Source organism: Mytilus californianus, unplaced genomic scaffold (genome assembly GCF_021869535.1).
Source record: "Mytilus californianus isolate M0D057914Y unplaced genomic scaffold, xbMytCali1.0.p SCAF_3, whole genome shotgun sequence".
Lineage (NCBI taxonomy): Eukaryota > Metazoa > Mollusca > Bivalvia > Mytilida > Mytilidae > Mytilus > Mytilus californianus.
Genome location: NW_026262679.1, coordinates 74,914,094 through 74,936,038, shown reverse-complemented (window position 1 = coordinate 74,936,038; position 21,945 = coordinate 74,914,094). Strand labels below are relative to the sequence as shown.

Genomic DNA, 21,945 nt, shown 5'->3' with positions numbered 1-21,945 from the left:
GAAACCCCCCTTTTGAAAATGGGTGGATCCGCCCCTGTTGTGTCATGAATTAATATGATATTTTCTTTTTTTACATTTATATGTTACAAAGGTAGCATTATCTGTTTTCATAATGTACAAAGATATGATAGAGTGGTGTTCCAATGATAGTCATACATGTAAATAATTGTCTCATTGGCAATCACACTACATCACCATATTGTTATACATGTAGGTACCTGTTGGTCAGTGGTTGTCCTTTGTTGATGTGGTTCATAAGTGTTTCTCGTCTCTCTGTTTTTATATAGATTAGACCATTGGTTTTCCTGTTTGAATGGTTTTACACTAGTCATTTTTGGGGCCCTTTATAGCTTGCTGTTTGGTGTGAGCCAAGGCTCCATGTTGAAGGCTGTACTTTGTCCTATAATGGTTTACTTTTACAAATTGTGACTTGGATGGAGATTTGTCTCATTGGCACTCATACCACATCTTCTTATATGTAAACTTTTTGTAAAGAAGACAAATGAAGTTGAACACAAGATATTTATTTGCATTTCTTTCCATATGGTCTCTGCACAACTGCCACTGTACCACTTCTGCTTCAAATACAATAGAATTTAAGGAAACAGAGTCTTGTATTTGTTTTTAGCTCAATGATGCCACCATCACTTGCACAAAAAGCTCATACATCAAGTTTGGCATATGAACTAATATAATATGGTGTTTATATGTGAATATTTGTCTCTAACTTCAATAACAACTAACAAAATGAATGCATTTAGCTGTGCAGACTGACTGAGCCAGCGTTTAATATATATTTTATATATCAATACATATATGAAGTACAAGTACATTTCAAAATGCGAATATATATATATATAGAACAAATAAACATTTGAACAATAATAATAATAATAATTCTTTATTTAAAGAGGGTTACACAGTTAGCTATAAAACTAGTCTTCCCTGAGGCCCTCCAATGACAACCAAGAAGCAGAAAATGCCCATATCTCTATAAATGTATGCATATATCCGTCTTTAATGTAACCTCGCCGCCCAGGAAAAACCACAAAAACTTTACTAAAGAAAATTGATATGGGAACCTGTGTTACGGGTCAAGTGCAAGGCTCGTCACAGGACATTTATGCCGAACCTCATCAAAAACAAATATCAAATTATCTAACATTGAAGTTTAGTGTTGAACGTTTTTTTGTTTTTTCTTGGTCTTTCACCTCAAAGGATTTCGGGAAGATTCACATGAATAAATGATGTGTTGGATGTTGTCTGTGACGCAAATAATTTAAGCTGCATCTGTAAGAGAAACAAAAAGTTATGAATTTGTGCTTTGTTGGAGAACATTGATGTCATGGAAAAGCAGGCCCGTCTACAAGCTCAGAGTATAATTAATTGAATGTAGCTATTGCATGAACTGGCAGATATCTATATGCTACTCGTACTCATATGCTACAACTAAATCTAGCCATATTTTTCCCAATTACTACACAGGAATTCAGATAAATATATAGATATCCAAATTGACAATCAGAAACTGTACTGTCCTTTACTGAAAATATTTAAAAGGTTTCAGTTATTATTTATCAAGGAATCATTGTACAATTTTCAATTTACAGGCTATGTCAAATATATTTCCTGGTTATCAGACAATGACTTCTAAAAAATAGATGGAGGCAAATTAATTTTTGTATTTAATATTTTGCTGACTGTTTTCCTATGGTAATAGCGTGTATAGAAAATATATAAAACAATTATTTTTTTCCACAAATTGCACCTTTTGTAAACTACAGAAAACAGAAAAATAAATTTTCAAAATTTCGCTGTGGATTCTTCTTTTGTACAATTACTTGAAAGATTGACAAAGTTATTAATGTTTAAAAACTATTTAACTACAAGACTGAACCTAAATTTTGACACCTATAAAAACGTAATGTAGGATTGCTATGCCTGGTTTCTGCAACAAAATGTCACAGGCTTGACAAAATTCAAGGGCGTTTACATAATCTTAGTCAACAAGATTATAAATCTATGCAATGGTTCTTACCTAAAAAGGCAGCTCCAATGTCCATTCTAAACATCAATCCATACTGACGAGCAGTAATTAATGCTAGCCTGAAAATAAAATGCTTAGTCAATCAAAACAGAGGCTCTAAAGAACCTGTGTCGCTCACCTGAATCTTCAACAATAACCACTTCTTGGTTATAATTATCACAAAAGGGCAATAACTCTATAAAGAGTTAACTGACAATTTCAGTCATGTTGACATATTTGTAGATTTTGTCCTGCTGATCATTTTTGCTTTTTAAAGTTTCTATCTATATTTGTATCCATTCTACTCTTTTCAAGATAATAGGCAAAAACTTTAAAAAAAAAATGGTAAAAATCATCTTTAAACGGAAAAAACTCCCAAGAACAGGTTGAATTAAGATTTAAGACATGGTGGCTTTTTTGTCAATCTTGTATTGCTGATCAATGTTAAAAATTGTCATTGAAGATCAATAACTCCAATAACTAGTCCTCTGAAGATTTCAGCCATATGACTTTTGTGCATATCTTGTCTTTTTTTTATTAAAATTTCTCTCCATTTATTTTTGTTTTCAAAATAATAGATAAAATTGGAAAAAAAATTGGTAACATTTGACATTTAAGGGCAATAACTCCTTTAAAAATGTGTGACAGTTTTGACGTAATTACACATTTACAGCAGGTAGATCTCAATATTCTAACATTTCTCCAATTTCGTGGATTGAAGAACAATTGTATTTTTGTGGGTTTTGCTAAAGTTGGCATACAAGCCTATAGAAAATTTGTAAGTTTACATTAAACACTTTTATAAGTTGGTCACTTATATATCCACAAAAATTGGTATCCAAAGAATGATAATGAATCCAGAGTATATGGAAATAGGTTCTTAAGTTGTACTGTTACACCACTGTCCCAGGTTAGGGGAGGGTTGGGATCCCGCTAACATGTTTAACCCCGCCACATTCTGTATGTATGTGCCTGTCCCAAGTCAGGAGCCTGTAATTCAGTGGTTGTTGTTTGTTTATGTGTTACATATATGTTTTTCGTTCATTTTTTGTACATAAATTAGGCCGTTAGTTTTTCTCGTTTGAATTGTTTTACATTGTCATTTCGGGGCCTTTTATAGCTGACTGTGCGGTATGGGCTTTGCTCATTGTTGAAGGCCGTACAGTGACCTATAGTTGTTAATTTCTGTATCATTTGGTCTCTTGTGGAGAGTTGTCTCATTGGCAATCATACCACATCTTCTTTTTTATATATATGACAAAATGAGTAAAAGAAGATGTGTTGAATACATAAATGTGACAACATCCCAACAACACAAAAAATATGACATCCATATGATTAATTAAAATCTTTAATACATTAAGTCAAATTCTGATTCTGGTACTGATATGAAAAAAAAAAACTTTCTATCTCAAAATTTTACTTTTCATGATTTAAAATTTTTATTCTTGATCCGGGAAACCATATATTAAACTGATAAAATTCTTTTTTTGTGTGTTGTAAATGTGGAAAATAAGAAAAAAGATGTTACCTTATGTACTTTTATCACATATTTTTATTGTAATAGAACTTACATGTACCGATAGTGAGGATCAGCAAATTTTCTCCAAGGACTATCTCTGATGAAAACCAAACGTAATAAGTTAATATCAATATTTTCATGCAGGCAACATTGTTTTATTCAAATATTTCTTAGATTTCTGACGTTATCCCATGACTTTTGTATGTGATCATGTATGTTGAACAAAAAATATCCGACACTGTGACTCTGAAAAGAAATGTACTATCTCTGAACTAAAGATATTTGTAAACAATTTTTATTGTAATGAGCATGGTCTTCACTAGAATGAAAACTACATATAAATTATAATGAGTTATGATTTGTGTATTCCTAGTACAATACATAATTATAGGTATGTTTTAAGTTGGTATAATATCATTAAAATTATATGATAGTTCACTAGGCATTAAAAGTCACAATAAATCTAAAATTAAAGCTATATGGTGGTTCACTCTGCATTTAAAGCCACAATAAATTAATGATTTAAATATATAATAAAAGTTTAAAATTTGTTTCCCCCCTTTTTTACTAGTATGACACTTAAATGCTGGAATGTACAATTTGTTTCAGAATTTTTTGTTTACCTGGAGAACATATGTAAATGGGAAACACCTGCAATTAAGCCATGAAGGCAATTAATTAAGGGTATGAACATGTTTATAGAGACTTTGAAAAAGGGTAGGTACATGCAACTAAAGCTGCTATATAAAAATCATAATCACACCTGTTTTCTATATTGACCTATTGAACGAAAATGAAAAAATATGAGTAACATGCATATACTAGTAATGGCAAAAAAGTTGTAAACAGTCCTGTTTAAACTAACTTAATTCTTGATATTTTAATGTGGCTCTTTATTCCAGGCTTGTGACTGGCAAGTTGTACTGTATTCATATTAATAAGCACCTTGGTTTTATTTAGAAATTAAAAATGGGGTATCTTATATCAATGAAAATGATAAAAGACGTAAATATTGGTCTGCTCTAGATGATGATTGTAAAGATAATTTTTAAAATAGATTTCCTGCATAATGAGGTAATATTATTTAATCACAAAATTTGTAGGAAAATCTAAGAGTACTATCACGATTGTGGGTGTTATGGTGCATGAAAATTGGTGAATACAGTATTACTTGGCTGCATTACCCACCTCCCTCCTCAATTTTTTTTTTTAATTTTCTTTTCTTTTTTCTTTCTTTTCTTTTCTTTAATTTTTTTTCTCTCTTTTCTTTTCTTTTCTTTAATTTTCTTTCTCTCTTTTCTTTTCATTTTTTTTTCTCTCTTTTTTATAATTTTTTTTTTTTTTTTTTTTTTTCTTTTCATTTTGTTTTCCTTTTTTTTTTCTTTCCTTTTTTCTATTCATTACATTTATGTACACAAAATAATGCATGTGCTTGAAACTTTTTTCTTTCTTATATAAATATATATATATATATACATGTATGTACAGTCTTCTTAAACTTGTAGAAGATTTTGAACAATTGTTTTTAGAATCCCAATCTTTCAGTAGTTGTTTTGTTTGTTGATGCAGTGCATTTTTCGTCTTCATTTGGTTATATTTTCCAAGCAGTTTAAATCCAATAATCATCATTGCTCTCTCATACTGTTCAGTAAAAGACATGTTTTCCTGGATTTTCCGTTGCAAGTCAAACTTTTAACTTCTTCCGGTTCCTAGAATTGTATCAACCAGTGTTGTTATTTTTCTGGAAAAAATGATTTATTGATTTATAACAATAAAGAAGACTAATGATTTGTATATCAAACATAAGCTTTTATTTTATATATTGTATTGTTCAATGTTGATCATCTGCATATGGAATCATTTATATTGGGATATTACGACCAAAAGTCTAGTTTAGCTAGTGCATTCTCAGATAGTAGCCTGGAAACTCCAGACCAATTTAACAAAAAAAATGTTTCGGAGCAATACTTCATTTCAAACCCAATTCACATGCAACTGTGCTTTTATTTGTGTACATGTACTTTTATATAAGAGCACACATGGGCACTCGACTAGGATGTAATGGGGCTTGCATGTATTTTCTTGCAATCTCTTGAATAAACTGTTATCACAGAGATATGTCTCGCCTTTTTGTAATTTTGATAATGCAAATGTTGAAATTAAAATAGCAATACTTTAACATGTAAGTTATGCAAATATTCAAAGTCGATGAACCATGACTGAAGGTACATGGCTAAAAAATCTCCATGGAAATGAGATGTGCCAATGCTAATACAACTGCATACCAAATACCATTGACTTATTATAAGTCGTTCCCTTTAAACAAACCTAAACAAACATTAACTTGTAAACTATGTAAAAGTTTCAAAGTCAATGAACCATGATCAGGGGTGGGGCTATATAATCTCCATGGAAATGATACTTGCAAATGCCAATAAATTTGCATACCAAATATCATTTACTTAACATTAGCAATTTATCTTAAACTGATCTAATCACAAACTAATACATGTAAACTAAGCAAAAGTTTCAAAGTAAATAGACCATGACTGAGGGGGCGGTGCCAAATATTTTCCATGGAAATGAGATGTGCTAATGCTTATACAACTGAACACCAATTAACATTGGCCTACCACTAATGGTTCCCCTTGAACTGACCTAATCACAAACTAATACATGTTAACTTAGCAAAATTTTCAAAGTCTATAGACCATGACAAAGGGGGCGGAGCCAAATAATTTCCATGGAAATGAGATATGCCAATGCTTATACAACTGCATACCAAATATCATTGACCTACCACTAGTGGTTCCCCATAAATTGACCTAATCACCTAATCACAAACTAATACATGTAAACTATGAAAAGTTTCAAAGTCAATAGACCTTGACTGAGGGGGCGGGGCCAAATAATCTCCATGGTAATGAGATGTGCCAATGCTAATACAACTGCATACCAAATATCATTGACCTACCACTAGTGGTTCATCATGAACTAGACCTTATCACAAACTAATACATTGTTGACGCCGCCGATGCAGGAAACAGCATACCTATGTCTCGCTTTTTGACCCCGTCAAGGCGAGACAAAAGTCATACATAAACATTTAGAATTAGTAAAAATTGGGGGTACTTTTATTGTGGTTAAAAGTATCCCCATCTTTCTTTAAAATACATTAAGGGAACAACCATTTAACTTCAAGGGGGGGGGGGGGGTTATGGTTTTTGCCTTAAAAAAATATTCTGATCCTCAATTTGATGAAAAAAAATATTGTGGTCAAGCAGATGACAAAAAAAAAATATTCTGAATCCAAATTTTCCCCATACCTTAATGTGTTAAATTTTGAAAAAAATTATTTGATTGATAGCGTCAAAATACTATAAAAAAAATGTTGGCGCGCAAAAAAAAAATTCTGACTTAGACAAACAACTGTAAACCCCCACCTTGAAGTTATGGAGGTATTTTAAATGACAATTTAGCACAAGCATTCGAAACAAAATGTATTTAATTTACTAGTATGATTAATCAATGATGCCTATTTGATTTTTCGAAAGAGGTTCTCAAGAAGATCAATTTTATGTTAAGAAGACAGCAATATTCAAACAGGAAACCAATTAGTCGAGTAATGTTTTGGTATTTAATACTCGGTACTACAGAGCGATACTCGAATACTCGATGACATCCCTACTATGTACAGATATATATTTACCTGTTTGTGTACATATGTTTATTGTGAATTCAGTTTCTTCAGGTTCCTGACAATCTTTCCAACCAAAAGGATCCAAATTTTCATCTGCATAATAAAAAAAAAAACTTAGGCCAAATAAAAATATATGTGTAGTTCCAGTTACATCCTCCAAAAAAATTGGGTCTGTAGGTCAACTTTGTTTTTTTTTTTTTTTGGAATGTCAAAATCTGGAAAAAAATCTTGTTCACTGAGTCTGATTCTGGTAATATACACGCTCCTTCTGGAAGTTTGCCATTTTCTATATGTTTGGTTGTAAAATAAAAAGACATATTATGTATTTAGTTAATTTTTGTTGCATTCTGTTAAGAAATTGTTGCATTTTTAGCCGTAGTGGATACTTTTATTGGAAATTGATATGACTGAAGTCTGTGAATTTAATTTTAGAAATTCACATTCCATAAAATGGGATCGTTCAAAATTTATTTAACAGAATTAAAAAAAAGTACTAGGGTCGGTCTGGTAACCAGAACCACATATATATTTTTATTTTGCCTTAATTCTAACGGCAATCATGGCAATTGATCATATCTTAATTCAGGTAGGTTTTGAAAATTAGTATCAAAATGAAGGCAATAGTATGTGATTTAAAAAGAATTTTTGTTTCTGTTTGTTGTTAACATATAGGTCATTTTTTATGCCAGCACCAAAGTGGAAGGGGCATTAAGTGTTACCCTTGTACGTCTGTATGTACGTCCCAAAAGTGGGTATCGTTCTTCACTTTAGTTTGCCTCAACCAAATATTTTGAAACTTATACACAATTACCACAAAACTCTGATCAGCTTTGAATTTAAGTGGCATCACTTTTACTGTTCTAAAGTTATGCCCCTTTACAAATGGAAAAATTGCTGAATTTTTCATTTCCGTCCTCGAAATTAAGTGTGCCTCAACCAAATGTTAGTAGACTTATCCCAATGCTTATTACCGCAAAACTCAGATCAATTTCTAATTAGGGTGACATCACTTTTACTGTCCCTTTATAATGTTTTATGCAACAAGGGGCATCATCTTCTCCATTTATTTATTTTATTGCAAATTAGAACTATGAAAAAATAACAAGGATTTTAAGATTTTCAAACATGGCTTTTCAAACAATATGTAATAAAGTTATGAAAAGATAAGTAGGGGTGTAAGCAGGCAAAATTGTAATGGCACTTCATGGATAAAACGAGATGATTCCGATTATCTGACAAAAAGTTAAAAAAAAAAAAAAAAAAGAGCAAACATCCTTAAGTATTGATGTGTTTACGACACTTGGACAAAGACCATAACCATATATCCCCTGTGGTGCAAGGTAGACAAAAAGAACTGACTAAACTCTTTAAAACTTTCAAGCCTAATGCACATTACATTCCTATCAATTTTTATTTTAAGATGAAAATAAATTTGTTTTTAACAGAGGAATTATATACTTACTAATATATAGCAGTATCAGACCACCAAGTTTTACTCTCCATCCATGAAAACAGTCACTGCAATAACCTAAAAAAGGAATTAAAATTAACAAATTATATATTTTACAAAAGTGTTAAATTGTTCGCCAAAAATTAGTTTTCCGACTTAAGATTAAGCATAGCATTAAAACCAGTTTAATATCTATAAAAGCCGGAAATACAAAACATGTTTTGATTTTGTTTCAACATTATTTTTTTTCAATAATTTATGAGTTATCTCCCATTGAATGACACATTCTTTCAGTTTGTTGTACTAGTCTCCCCCTGAAGATGAAATCTATCTCAGAATTTACTTTTCAAATGTTATAACATTTTATTCATGTTACTAGAAACCATATATCAAACTAATGAAATAACTCTTTCTTGGTACTTTGAATGTGGAAAATAAAAAATAAATGTTTGATCTGTAAAACTTTAACCTTAAAATTATCTTAGTGAAAACTGTGAAAAAAAGTATATTTATTACATCGGTTGCAACAAAGTACTGTGATTTCCAAGTTAAATAAAAATTGATGATAATTTCATTTCTCTGATTTTATATGCAACAATGAGTGTTGTCAAATAAGATATTGTGGATGATGTTGCATCAAAACAAAATTGAAATGTGTAGAAAGTTATTTCTTGTATTTTTGGTCAATGTAACACAACTAATCAAAGAATTAAAATATAGAAAAATATTCAACTTATGACCAAACAATAATAATTTACTCATACCTACATACATTTGTGAATTAGTGTATTGTTCCTTCAATTGACGAATATTTTTTTTTATATTTGAATTTCAAAATTTTGCGGTTGGTTCTTCTTATGTACAATTACTTCAAAGTTTGACAAAGTTATTGATGTTTGAAAACTTTTTAACCATAATACTGAACCCTAAATTTTGACGCCTATAGCAAAGTAATGTGAATTGCTATGCCTGGCTTCTGCAACAAAATGTCACATGTAAAATAACAAAATTCAAAGGCGTTTACATAATCTTTAATCAACAAGTTTATAAATCTATGCAATGGTTCTTACCTTAAAAGTCGGATTCAATGATCATTCTAAACTTCAATCCATAATGACAAGCAGTAATTAATGCTAACCTGAAAGTAAAATGCTTAGGTCAATCAAAATTGTTCAAACAGAGGCTCTTTAGAGCCCGTGTTGCTCAACATCATCTTCAACAATAACCACTTCTTGATTAAAATCATCACGAAAGGGAAATAACTCTATAAAGTGTTACTTGACACATTCAGTCACGTTGACATATTTTAGATCTTGTCCTGCTGGTCATTTTTTCTAGATAATAGGCAAAAACTGAAAAAACATGGTAAAAATCATCTTTAAACATCAATAACTCCATGAACAGGTCGACTGAAGATTTAATCTTGAAATTTTATTGTCTGGATTTATAAATTAAATTATTTTTATTCCCTCAAGTATTATGTTGTCTGGTCACTACTGTCAGTTCCAACTTGTTTTGCTGCCATGCTGCCCTATCTGAAGTTATAGGGAGTCATGCTGTGTTCCTTTGAATTGACAGGTGTGTCACTGCCTTTGAAGTTTGCTTCTCATGAATGGCTAATAAACTTTTTAGGCAACAAACAGGCAAAATTTTAACAGATGAGATGACTCTCAAAAAAACCCCAATAAAACAATTAATCTACAAATTGCACCGATTGTAAGCTTACATGATTTTACTTCTTTCAGTTTTTCTTACATCACAGAGTACAAGAATGTCTTAACACAGAGTAGGTAACCTATCAAAAAGTTCTATACTCTGGTAGCCATCATCATTGGTCAATTGCTCTTTTTGACTATATATCATTAACTTTTTTTCATTTTATACCTATATTTCAATCAGTAATGAAGACGTTTTTTTTATATAATCATTATTTCCAAATGTTAAGAGACTATTTGCTGTTATTATTAATTCAAAAATTAATGTGATGTTTTAATTCAAATCCTAAATTGCAGTACAAGTATACTTTCTTATTAAAATATATTTCATTAGAGTATGAATTTGATACAATTGAAAAAGAAACTTTGGACTAATTTGTAATAAATTTTCAAGCTGTTTCTCTAGGGAAAACTGATTTTATTACCTTAAAAATATTAACAGTTTAAGTACAATTGTAATGACCACATACCTACATCATCATCTAGGCATCTACAATTAAATCATCTCCATGTCTAAGACTGTACTTTCGTCTTCTTCTCTCACGGTTCCCGTCTATCTGTAATACATATTCAAATTATTTTAATATCTATCAGACAACTATTCATCAATGAAAAAAAAATATACTTACTTATATGCACAGTCAGCTATAAAAGGCCCCGAAATGACAATGTAAAACAATTCAAACGAGAATACTAAGTATACTTTCTTATTAAAATATATTTCATTCGAGTATAAATTTGAAAAAGAAATTTTGGACTAATTTGTAATACATTTTCAAGCTGAAAAATCGACTAAATATGTAGATATCCAAATTGACAATCGAAAACTTTACTTTCGTTCAGGTGAGACTATTAGAGAAAGGGTTTCCAAATTGTCAATGTTAAGAGAATATTTGCTGTTATAATTAATTCAGAAATTAATGTGATGCATGTTTTAATTCAAATCCTAAATTGGAGAACAAATAAAAAAGAAGATGTGGTATGATTGCCAATGAGACAACTCTCCACAAGAGACCAAATGACACAGAAATTAACAACTATAGGTCACCGTACGGCCTTCAACAATAAGCAAAGCCCATACTGCACAGTCAGCTATAAAAGGCCCAGAAATGACAATGTAAAACAATTCAAACGAGAATACTAAGTATACTTTCTTATTAAAATATATTTCATTCGAGTATAAATTTGAAAATGAAATTTTGGACTAATTTGTAATACATTTTCAAGCTGTTTCTCTAGGGAAAACTGATTTTATTACCTTTCAACTATTAACAGTTTAAGTACAATTGTAATGACAAAATACCTACATCATCATCTAGGCATCTATAATCAAATCATCTCCATGTCTAGGACTGTACTTTTCGTCTTCTTCTCTCTTGGCTCCCGTCTATCTGTAATACATATTCAAATTATTTTAATATCTATCAGACAACTATTAATAAATAAAAAAAAAATATACTTACTTTCCGATGCATATGTTACCTGTCCTGACGTAAATATCCTGGGGCTGGTATCTGAAACAAAAACAAAATAAGTTCAAAAATATTGAACCAAATATAAAACTTAAAAAATTGGCTACTTTAATTTTTCTTTTCTTTCAAAATATCTATAAAGAAAAACTGGCATTAATGGCAGCCATCATCATTGCTCAATTGCTCTTTTTGACTATATCATTAACTTATTTTCATTTTAAATCTATATTTCAATCAGTAATGAGGACGGTTTAATGATATAATCATTATTTGCGAAATTAATGTGCGTGTCAAATTATCAGAAGTTGGTGGCTAACCAAAACAATCTGATGTTTACATTTTGAACAGAAATGATTCAAATTCAACTGAATTTCAAACAACCTAAATCAAGTCATATTTTCCAAATTACTTTAAAAAAATCGACTAAATATGTAGATATCGAAATTGACAATCGGAAACTTTACTTTCGTTCAGGTGAGACTATTAGAGAAAGGGTTTCCAAATTGTCAATGCTAAGAGAATATTTGCTGTTATAATTAATTCAGAAATTAATGTGATGCATGTTTTAATTCAAATCCTAAATTGGAGTACAAATAAAAAAGAAGATGTGGTATGATTGCCAATGAGACAACTCTCCACAAGAGACCAAATGACACAGAAATTAACAACTATAGGTCACCGTACAGCCTTCAACAATGAGCAAAGCCCATACTGCACAGTCAGCTATAAAAGGCCCAGAAATGACTATGTAAAACAATTCAAACGAGAATACTAAGTATACTTTCTTATTAAAATATATTTCATTCGAGTATAAATTTGAAAAAGAAATTTTGGACTAATTTGTAATACATTTTCAAGCTGTTTCTCTAGGGAAAACTGATTTTATTACCTTTCAACTATTAACAGTTTAAGTACAATTGTAATGACAAAATACCTACATCATCATCTAGGCATCTATAATCAAATCATCTCCATGTCTAGGACTGTACTTTTCGTCTTCTTCTCTCTTGGCTCCCGTCTATCTGTAATACATATTCAAATTATTTTAATATCTATCAGACAACTATACTATTAATAAATAAAAAAAAGATATACTTACTTTCCGATGCATATGTTACCTGTCCTGACGTAAATATCCTGGGGCTGGTATCTGAAACAAAAACAAAATAGGTTCAAAAATATTGAACCAAATATAAAACTTAAAAAATTGGCTACTTTAATTTTTCTTTTCTTTCAAAATATCTGTAAAGAAAAACTGGCATTAATGGCAGCCATCATCATTGCTCAATTGCTCTTTTTGACTATATCATTAACTTATTTTCATTTTAAATCTATATTTCAATCAGTAATGAGGACGGTTTAATGATATAATCATTATTTGCGAAATTAATGTGCGTGTCAAATTATCAGAAGTTGGTGGCTAACCAAAACAATCTGATGTATACATTTTGAATAGAAATGATTCAAATTCAACTGAATTTCAAACAACCTAAATCAAGTCATATTTTCCAAATTACTTTAAAAAAATCGACTAAATATGTAGATATCCAAATTGACAATCGGAAACTTTACTTTCGTTCAGGTGAGACTATTAGAGAAAGGGTTTCCAAATTGTCAATGTTAAGAGAATATTTGATGTTATAATTAATTCAGAAATTAATGTGATGCATGTTTTAATTCAAATCCTAAATTGGAGTACAAATAAAAAAGAAGATGTGGTATGATTGCCAATGAGACAACTCTCCACAAGAGACCAAATGACACAGAAATTAACAACTATAGGTCACCGTACGGCCTTCAACAATGAGCAGAGCCCATACTGCACAGTCAGCTATAAAAGGCCCAGAAATGACAATGTAAAACAATTCAAACGAGAATACTAAGTATACTTTCTTATTAAAATATATTTCATTCGAGTATAAATTTGAAAAAGAAATTTTGGACTAATTTGTAATACATTTTCAAGCTGTTTCTCTAGGGAAAACTGATTTTATTACCTTTCAACTATTAACAGTTTAAGTACAATTGTAATGACAAAATACCTACATCATCATCTAGGCATCTATAATCAAATCATCTCCATGTCTAGGACTGTACTTTTCGTCTTCTTCTCTCTTGGCTCCCGTCTATCTGTAATACATATTCAAATTATTTTAATATCTATCAGACAACTATTAATAAATAAAAAAAAAATATACTTACTTTCCGATGCATATGTTACCTGTCCTGACGTAAATGTCCTGGGGCTGGTATCTGAAACAAAAACAAAATAAGTTCAAAAATATTGAACCAAATATAAAACTTAAAAAATTGGCTACTTTAATTTTTCTTTTCTTTCAAAATATCTATAAAGAAAAACTGGAATTAATGGCAGCCATCATCATTGCTCAATTGCTCTTTTTGACTATATATCATTAACTTATTTTCATTTTAAATCTATATTTCAATCAATAATGAGGACGGTTTAATGATATAATCATTATTTCCGAAATTAATGTGCGTGTCAAATTATCAGAAGTTGGTGGCTAACCAAAACAATCTGATGTATACATTTTGAACAGAAATGATTCAAATTCAACTGAATTTCAAACAACCTAAATCAAGTCATATTTTCCAAATTACTTTAAAAAAATCGACTAAATATGTAGATATCGAAATTGACAATCGGAAACTTTACTTTCGTTCAGGTGAGACTATTAGAGAAAGGGTTTCCAAATTGTCAATGCTAAGAGAATATTTGCTGTTATAATTAATTCAGAAATTAATGTGATGCATGTTTTAATTCAAATCCTAAATTGGAGTACAAATAAAAAAGAAGATGTGGTATGATTGCCAATGAGACAACTCTCCACAAGAGACCAAATGACACAGAAATTAACAACTATAGGTCACCGTACGGCCTTCAACAATGAGCAAAGCCCATACTGCACAGTCAGCTATAAAAGGCCCCGAAATGACAATGTAAAACAATTCAAACGAGAATACTAAGTATACTTTCTTATTAAAATATATTTCATTCGAGTATAAATTTGAAAAAGAAATTTTGGACTAATTTGTAATACATTTTCAAGCTGTTTCTCTAGGGAAAACTGATTTTATTACCTTTCAACTATTAACAGTTTAAGTACAATTGTAATGACAAAATACCTACATCATCATCTAGGCATCTATAATCAAATCATCTCCATGTCTAGGACTGTACTTTTCGTCTTCTTCTCTCTTGGCTCCCGTCTATCTGTAATACATATTCAAATTATTTAAATATCTATCAGACAACTATTAATAAATAAAAAAAAAATATACTTACTTTCCGATGCATATGTTACCTGTCCTGACGTAAATATCCTGGGGCTGGTATCTGAAACAAAAACAAAATAAGTTCAAAAATATTGAACCAAATATAAAACTTAAAAAATTGGCTACTTTAATTTTTCTTTTCTTTCAAAATATCTATAAAGAAAAACTGGCATTAATGGCAGCCATCATCATTGCTCAATTGCTCTTTTTGACTATATCATTAACTTATTTTCATTTTAAATCTATATTTCTATCAGTAATGAGGACGGTTTAATGATATAATCATTATTTGCGAAATTAATGTGCGTGTCAAATTATCAGAAGTTGGTGGCTAACCAAAACAATCTGATGTATACATTTTGAATAGAAATGATTCAAATTCAACTGAATTTCAAACAACCTAAATCAAGTCATATTTTCCAAATTACTTTAAAAAAATCGACTAAATATGTAGATATCCAAATTGACAATCGGAAGCTTTACTTTCGTTCAGGTGAGACTATTAGAGAAAGGGTTTCCAAATTGTCAATGCTAAGAGAATATTTGATGTTATAATTAATTCAGAAATTAATGTGATGCATGTTTTAATTCAAATCCTAAATTGGAGTACAAATAAAAAAGAAGATGTGGTATGATTGCCAATGAGACAACTCTCCACAAGAGACCAAATGACACAGAAATTAACAACTATAGGTCACCGTACGGCCTTCAACAATGAGCAGAGCCCATACTGCACAGTCAGCTATAAAAGGCCCAGAAATGACAATGTAAAACAATTCAAACGAGAATACTAAGTATACTTTCTTATTAAAATATATTTCATTCGAGTATAAATTTGAAAAAGAAATTTTGGACTAATTTGTAATACATTTTCAAGCTGTTTCTCTAGGGAAAACTGATTTTATTACCTTTCAACTATTAACAGTTTAAGTACAATTGTAATGACAAAATACCTACATCATCATCTAGGCATCTATAATCAAATCATCTCCATGTCTAGGACTGTACTTTTCGTCTTCTTCTCTCTTGGCTCCCGTCTATCTGTAATACATATTCAAATTATTTTAATATCTATCAGACAACTATTAATAAATAAAAAAAAAATATACTTACTTTCCGATGCATATGTTACCTGTCCTGACGTAAATGTCCTGGGGCTGGTATCTGAAACAAAAACAAAATAAGTTCAAAAATATTGAACCAAATATAAAACTTAAAAAATTGGCTACTTTAATTTTTCTTTTCTTTCAAAATATCTATAAAGAAAAACTGGCATTAATGGCAGCCATCATCATTGCTCAATTGCTCTTTTTGACTATATATCATTAACTTATTTTCATTTTAAATCTATATTTCAATCAATAATGAGGACGGTTTAATGATATAATCATTATTTCCGAAATTAATGTGCGTGTCAAATTATCAGAAGTTGGTGGCTAACCAAAACAATCTGATGTATACATTTTGAACAGAAATGATTCAAATTCAACTGAATTTCAAACAACCTAAATCAAGTCATATTTTCCAAATTACTTTAAAAAAATCGACTAAATATGTAGATATCCAAATTGACAATCGGAAGCTTTACTTTCGTTCAGGTGAGACTATTAGAGAAAGGGTTTCCAAATTGTCAATGCTAAGAGAATATTTGCTGTTATAATTAATTCAGAAATTAATGTGATGCATGTTTTAATTCAAATCCTAAATTGGAGTACAAATAAAACAGAAGATGTGGTATGATTGCCAATGAGACAACTCTCCACAAGAGACCAAATGACACAGAAATTAACAACTATAGGTCACCGTACGGCCTTCAACAATGAGCAAAGCCCATACTGCACAGTCAGCTATAAAAGGCCCAGAAATGACAATGTAAAACAATTCAAACGAGAATACTAAGTATACTTTCTTATTAAAATATATTTCATTCGAGTATAAATTTGAAAAAGAAATTTTGGACTAATTTGTAATACATTTTCAAGCTGTTTCTCTAGGGAAAACTGATTTTATTACCTTTCAACTATTAACAGTTTAAGTACAATTGTAATGACAAAATACCTACATCATCATCTAGGCATCTATAATCAAATAATCTCCATGTCTAGGACTGTACTTTTCGTCGTCTTCTCTCTTGGCTCCCGTCTATCTGTAATACATATTCAAATTATTTTAATATCTATCAGACAACTATTAATAAATAAAAAAAAATATACTTACTTTCCGATGCATATGTTACCTTTCCTGACGTAAATATCCTGGGGCTGGTATCTGAAACAAAAACAAAATAAGTTCAAAAATATTGAACCAAATATAAAACTTAAAAAATTGGCTACTTTAATTTTTCTTTTCTTTCAAAATATCTATAAAGAAAAACTGGCATTAATGGCAGCCATCATCATTGCTCAATTGCTCTTTTTGACTATATCATTAACTTATTTTCATTTTAAATCTATATTTCAATCAGTAATGAGGACGGTTTAATGATGTAATCATTATTTGCGAAATTAATGTGCGTGTCAAATTATCAGAAGTTGGTGGCTAACCAAAACAATCTGATGTATACATTTTGAATAGAAATGATTCAAATTCAACTGAATTTCAAACAACCTAAATCAAGTCATATTTTCCAAATTACTTTAAAAAAATCGACTAAATATGTAGATATCCAAATTGACAATCGGAAACTTTACTTTCGTTCAGGTGAGACTATTAGAGAAAGGGTTTCCAAATTGTCAATGTTAAGAGAATATTTGATGTTATAAATAATTCAGAAATTAATGTGATGCATGTTTTAATTCAAATCCTAAATTGAAGTACAAATAAAAAAGAAGATGTGGTATGATTGCCAATGAGACAACTCTCCACAAGAGACCAAATGACACAGAAATTAACAACTATAGGTCACCGTACGGCCTTCAACAATGAGCAGAGCCCATACTGCACAGTCAGCTATAAAAGGCCCAGAAATGACAATGTAAAACAATTCAAACGAGAATACTAAGTATACTTTCTTATTAAAATATATTTCATTCGAGTATAAATTTGAAAAAGAAATTTTGGACTAATTTGTAATACATTTTCAAGCTGTTTCTCTAGGGAAAACTGATTTTATTACCTTTCAACTATTAACAGTTTAAGTATAATTGTAATGACAAAATACCTACATCATCATCTAGGCATCTATAATCAAATCATCTCCATGTCTAGGACTGTACTTTTCGTCTTCTTCTCTCTTGGCTCCCGTCTATCTGTAATACATATTCAAATTATTTTAATATCTATCAGACAATTATTAATAAATAAAAAAAAAATATACTTACTTTCGGATGCATATGTTACCTGTCCTGACGTAAATGTCCTGGGGCTGGTATCTGAAACAAAAACAAAATAAGTTCAAAAATATTGAACCAAATATAAAACTTAAAAAATTGGCTACTTTAATTTTTCTTTTCTTTCAAAATATCTATAAAGAAAAACTGGCATTAATGGCAGCCATCATCATTGCTCAATTGCTCTTTTTGACTATATCATTAACTTATTTTCATTTTAAATCTATATTTCAATCAGTAATGAGGACGGTTTAATGATGTAATCATTATTTGCGAAATTAATGTGCGTGTCAAATTATCAGAAGTTGGTGGCTAACCAAAACAATCTGATGTATACATTTTGAATAGACATGATTCAAATTCAACTGAATTTCAAACAACCTAAATCAAGTCATATTTTCCAAATTACTTTAAAAAAATCGACTAAATATGTAGATATCCAAATTGACAATCGGAAACTTTACTTTCGTTCAGGTGAGACTATTAGAGAAAGGGTTTCCAAATTGTCAATGTTAAGAGAATATTTGATGTTATAATTAATTCAGAAATTAATGTGATGCATGTTTTAATTCAAATCCTAAATTGGAGTACAAATAAAAAAGAAGATGTGGTATGATTGCCAATGAGACAACTCTCCACAAGAGACCAAATGACACAGAAATTAACAACTATAGGTCACCGTACGGCCTTCAACAATGAGCAGAGCCCATACTGCACAGTCAGCTATAAAAGGCCCAGAAATGACAATGTAAAACAATTCAAACGAGAATACTAAGTATACTTTCTTATTAAAATATATTTCATTCGAGTATAAATTTGAAAAAGAAATTTTGGACTAATTTGTAATACATTTTCAAGCTGTTTCTCTAGGGAAAACTGATTTTATTACCTTTCAACTATTAACAGTTTAAGTATAATTGTAATGACAAAATACCTACATCATCATCTAGGCATCTATAATCAAATCATCTCCATGTCTAGGACTGTACTTTTCGTCTTCTTCTCTCTTGGCTCCCGTCTATCTGTAATACATATTCAAATTATTTTAATATCTATCAGACAATTATTAATAAATAAAAAAAAAATATACTTACTTTCCGATGCATATGTTACCTGTCCTGACGTAAATGTCCTGGGGCTGGTATCTGAAACAAAAACAAAATAAGTTCAAAAATATTGAACCAAATATAAAACTTAAAAAATTGGCTACTTTAATTTTTCTTTTCTTTCAAAATATCTATAAAGAAAAACTGGCATTAATGGCAGCCATCATCATTGCTCAATTGCTCTTTTTGACTATATATCATTAACTTATTTTCATTTTAAATCTATATTTCAATCAATAATGAGGACAGTTTAATGATATAATCATTATTTCCGAAATTAATGTGTGTGTCAAATTATCAGAAGTTGGTGGCTAACCAAAACAATCTGATGTATACATTTTGAACAGAAATGATTCAAATTCAACTGAATTTCAAACAACCTAAATCAAGTCATATTTTTCAAATTACTTTAAAAAAATCGACTAAATATGTAGATATTCAAATTGACAATCGGAAGCTTTACTTTCGTTCAGGTGAGACTATTAGAGAAAGGGTTTCCAAATTGTCAATGCTAAGAGAATATTTGCTGTTATAATTAATTCAGAAATTAATGTGATGCATGTTTTAATTCAAATCCTAAATTGGAGTACAAATAAAAAAGAAGATGTGGTATGATTGCCAATGAGACAACTCTCCACAAGAGACCAAATGACACAGAAATTAACAACTATAGGTCACCGTACGGCCTTCAACAATGAGCAAAGCCCATACTGCACAGTCAGCTATAAAAGGCCCAGAAATGACAATGTAAAACAATTCAAACGAGAATACTAAGTATACTTTCTTATTAAAATATATTTCATTCGAGTATAAATTTGAAAAAGAAATTTTGGACTAATTTGTAATACATTTTCAAGCTGTTTCTCTAGGGAAAACTGATTTTATTACCTTTCAACTATTAACAGTTTAAGTACAATTGTAATGACAAAATACCTACATCATCATCTAGGCATCTATAATCAAATCATCTCCATGTCTAGGACTGTACTTTTCGTCTTCTTCTCTCTTGGCTCCCGTCTATCTGTAATACATATTCAAATTATTTTAATATCTATCAGACAACTATTAATAAATAAAAAAAAAATATACTTACTTTCCGATGCATATGTTACCTGTCCTGACGTAAATATCCTGGGGCTGGTATCTGAAACAAAAACAAAATAAGTTCAAAAATATTGAACCAAATATAAAACTTAAAAAATTGGCTACTTTAATTTTTCTTTTCTTTCAAAATATCTATAAAGAAAAACTGGCATTAATGGCAGCCATCATCATTGCTCAATTGCTCTTTTTGACTATATATCATTAACTTATTTTCATTTTAAATCTATATTTCAATCAATAATGAGGACGGTTTAATGATATAATCATTATTTCCGAAATTAATGTGCGTGTCAAATTATCAGAAGTTGGTGGCTAACCAAAACAATCTGATGTATACATTTTGAACAGAAATGATTCAAATTCAACTGAATTTCAAACAACCTAAATCAAGTCATATTTTCCAAATTACTTTAAAAAAATCGACTAAATATGTAGATATCCAAATTGACAATCGGAAGCTTTACTTTCGTTCAGGTGAGACTATTAGAGAAAGGGTTTCCAAATTGTCAATGCTAAGAGAATATTTGCTGTTATAATTAATTCAGAAATTAATGTGATGCATGTTTTAATTCAAATCCTAAATTGGAGTACAAATAAAAAAGAAGATGTGGTATGATTGCCAATGAGACAACTCTCCACAAGAGACCAAATGACACAGAAATTAACAACTATAGGTCACCGTACGGCCTTCAACAATGAGCAAAGCCCATACTGCACAGTCAGCTATAAAAGGCCCAGAAATGACAATGTAAAACAATTCAAACGAGAATACTAAGTATACTTTCTTATTAAAATATATTTCATTCGAGTATAAATTTGAAAAAGAAATTTTGGACTAATTTGTAATACATTTTCAAGCTGTTTCTCTAGGGAAAACTGATTTTATTACCTTTCAACTATTAACAGTTTAAGTACAATTGTAATGACAAAATACCTACATCATCATCTAGGCATCTATAATCAAATCATCTCCATGTCTAGGACTGTACTTTTCGTCTTCTTCTCTCTTGGCTCCCGTCTATCTGTAATACATATTCAAATTATTTTAATATCTATCAGACAACTATTAATAAATAAAAAAAAAATATACTTACTTTCCGATGCATATGTTACCTGTCCTGACGTAAATATCCTGGGGCTGGTATCTGAAACAAAAACAAAATAAGTTCAAAAATATTGAACCAAATATAAAACTTAAAAAATTGGCTACTTTAATTTTTCTTT

General features: G+C 30.0%; 1 long non-coding RNA gene across 39 annotated transcripts in view; it reads right to left on the bottom strand.

Moving 5' to 3' along the window:
- LOC127733270 (uncharacterized) overlaps nucleotides 1–21,945 on the bottom strand; it is a 266,208-nt gene that overhangs the window by 172,699 nt on the left and 71,564 nt on the right. For 4 of the 39 annotated variants that reach the window (XR_007997029.1, XR_007996992.1, XR_007997000.1 and 1 more), the window contains exons 2-3: nucleotides 9,769–9,836; nucleotides 8,711–8,776 (exon numbers count right to left, since the gene is read on the bottom strand). The exons of 14 other annotated variants lie outside the window; for them this stretch is intronic. This is a non-coding gene — a long non-coding RNA (uncharacterized LOC127733270). Of the gene's footprint in view, nucleotides 1–4,948; nucleotides 5,290–7,257; nucleotides 7,342–8,710; nucleotides 8,777–9,768; nucleotides 9,837–10,887; nucleotides 10,972–21,945 lie in introns of those variants that run through there. 21 more of the 39 variants (XR_007997025.1, XR_007997034.1, XR_007997022.1 and 18 more) reach the window with 12 other exon arrangements.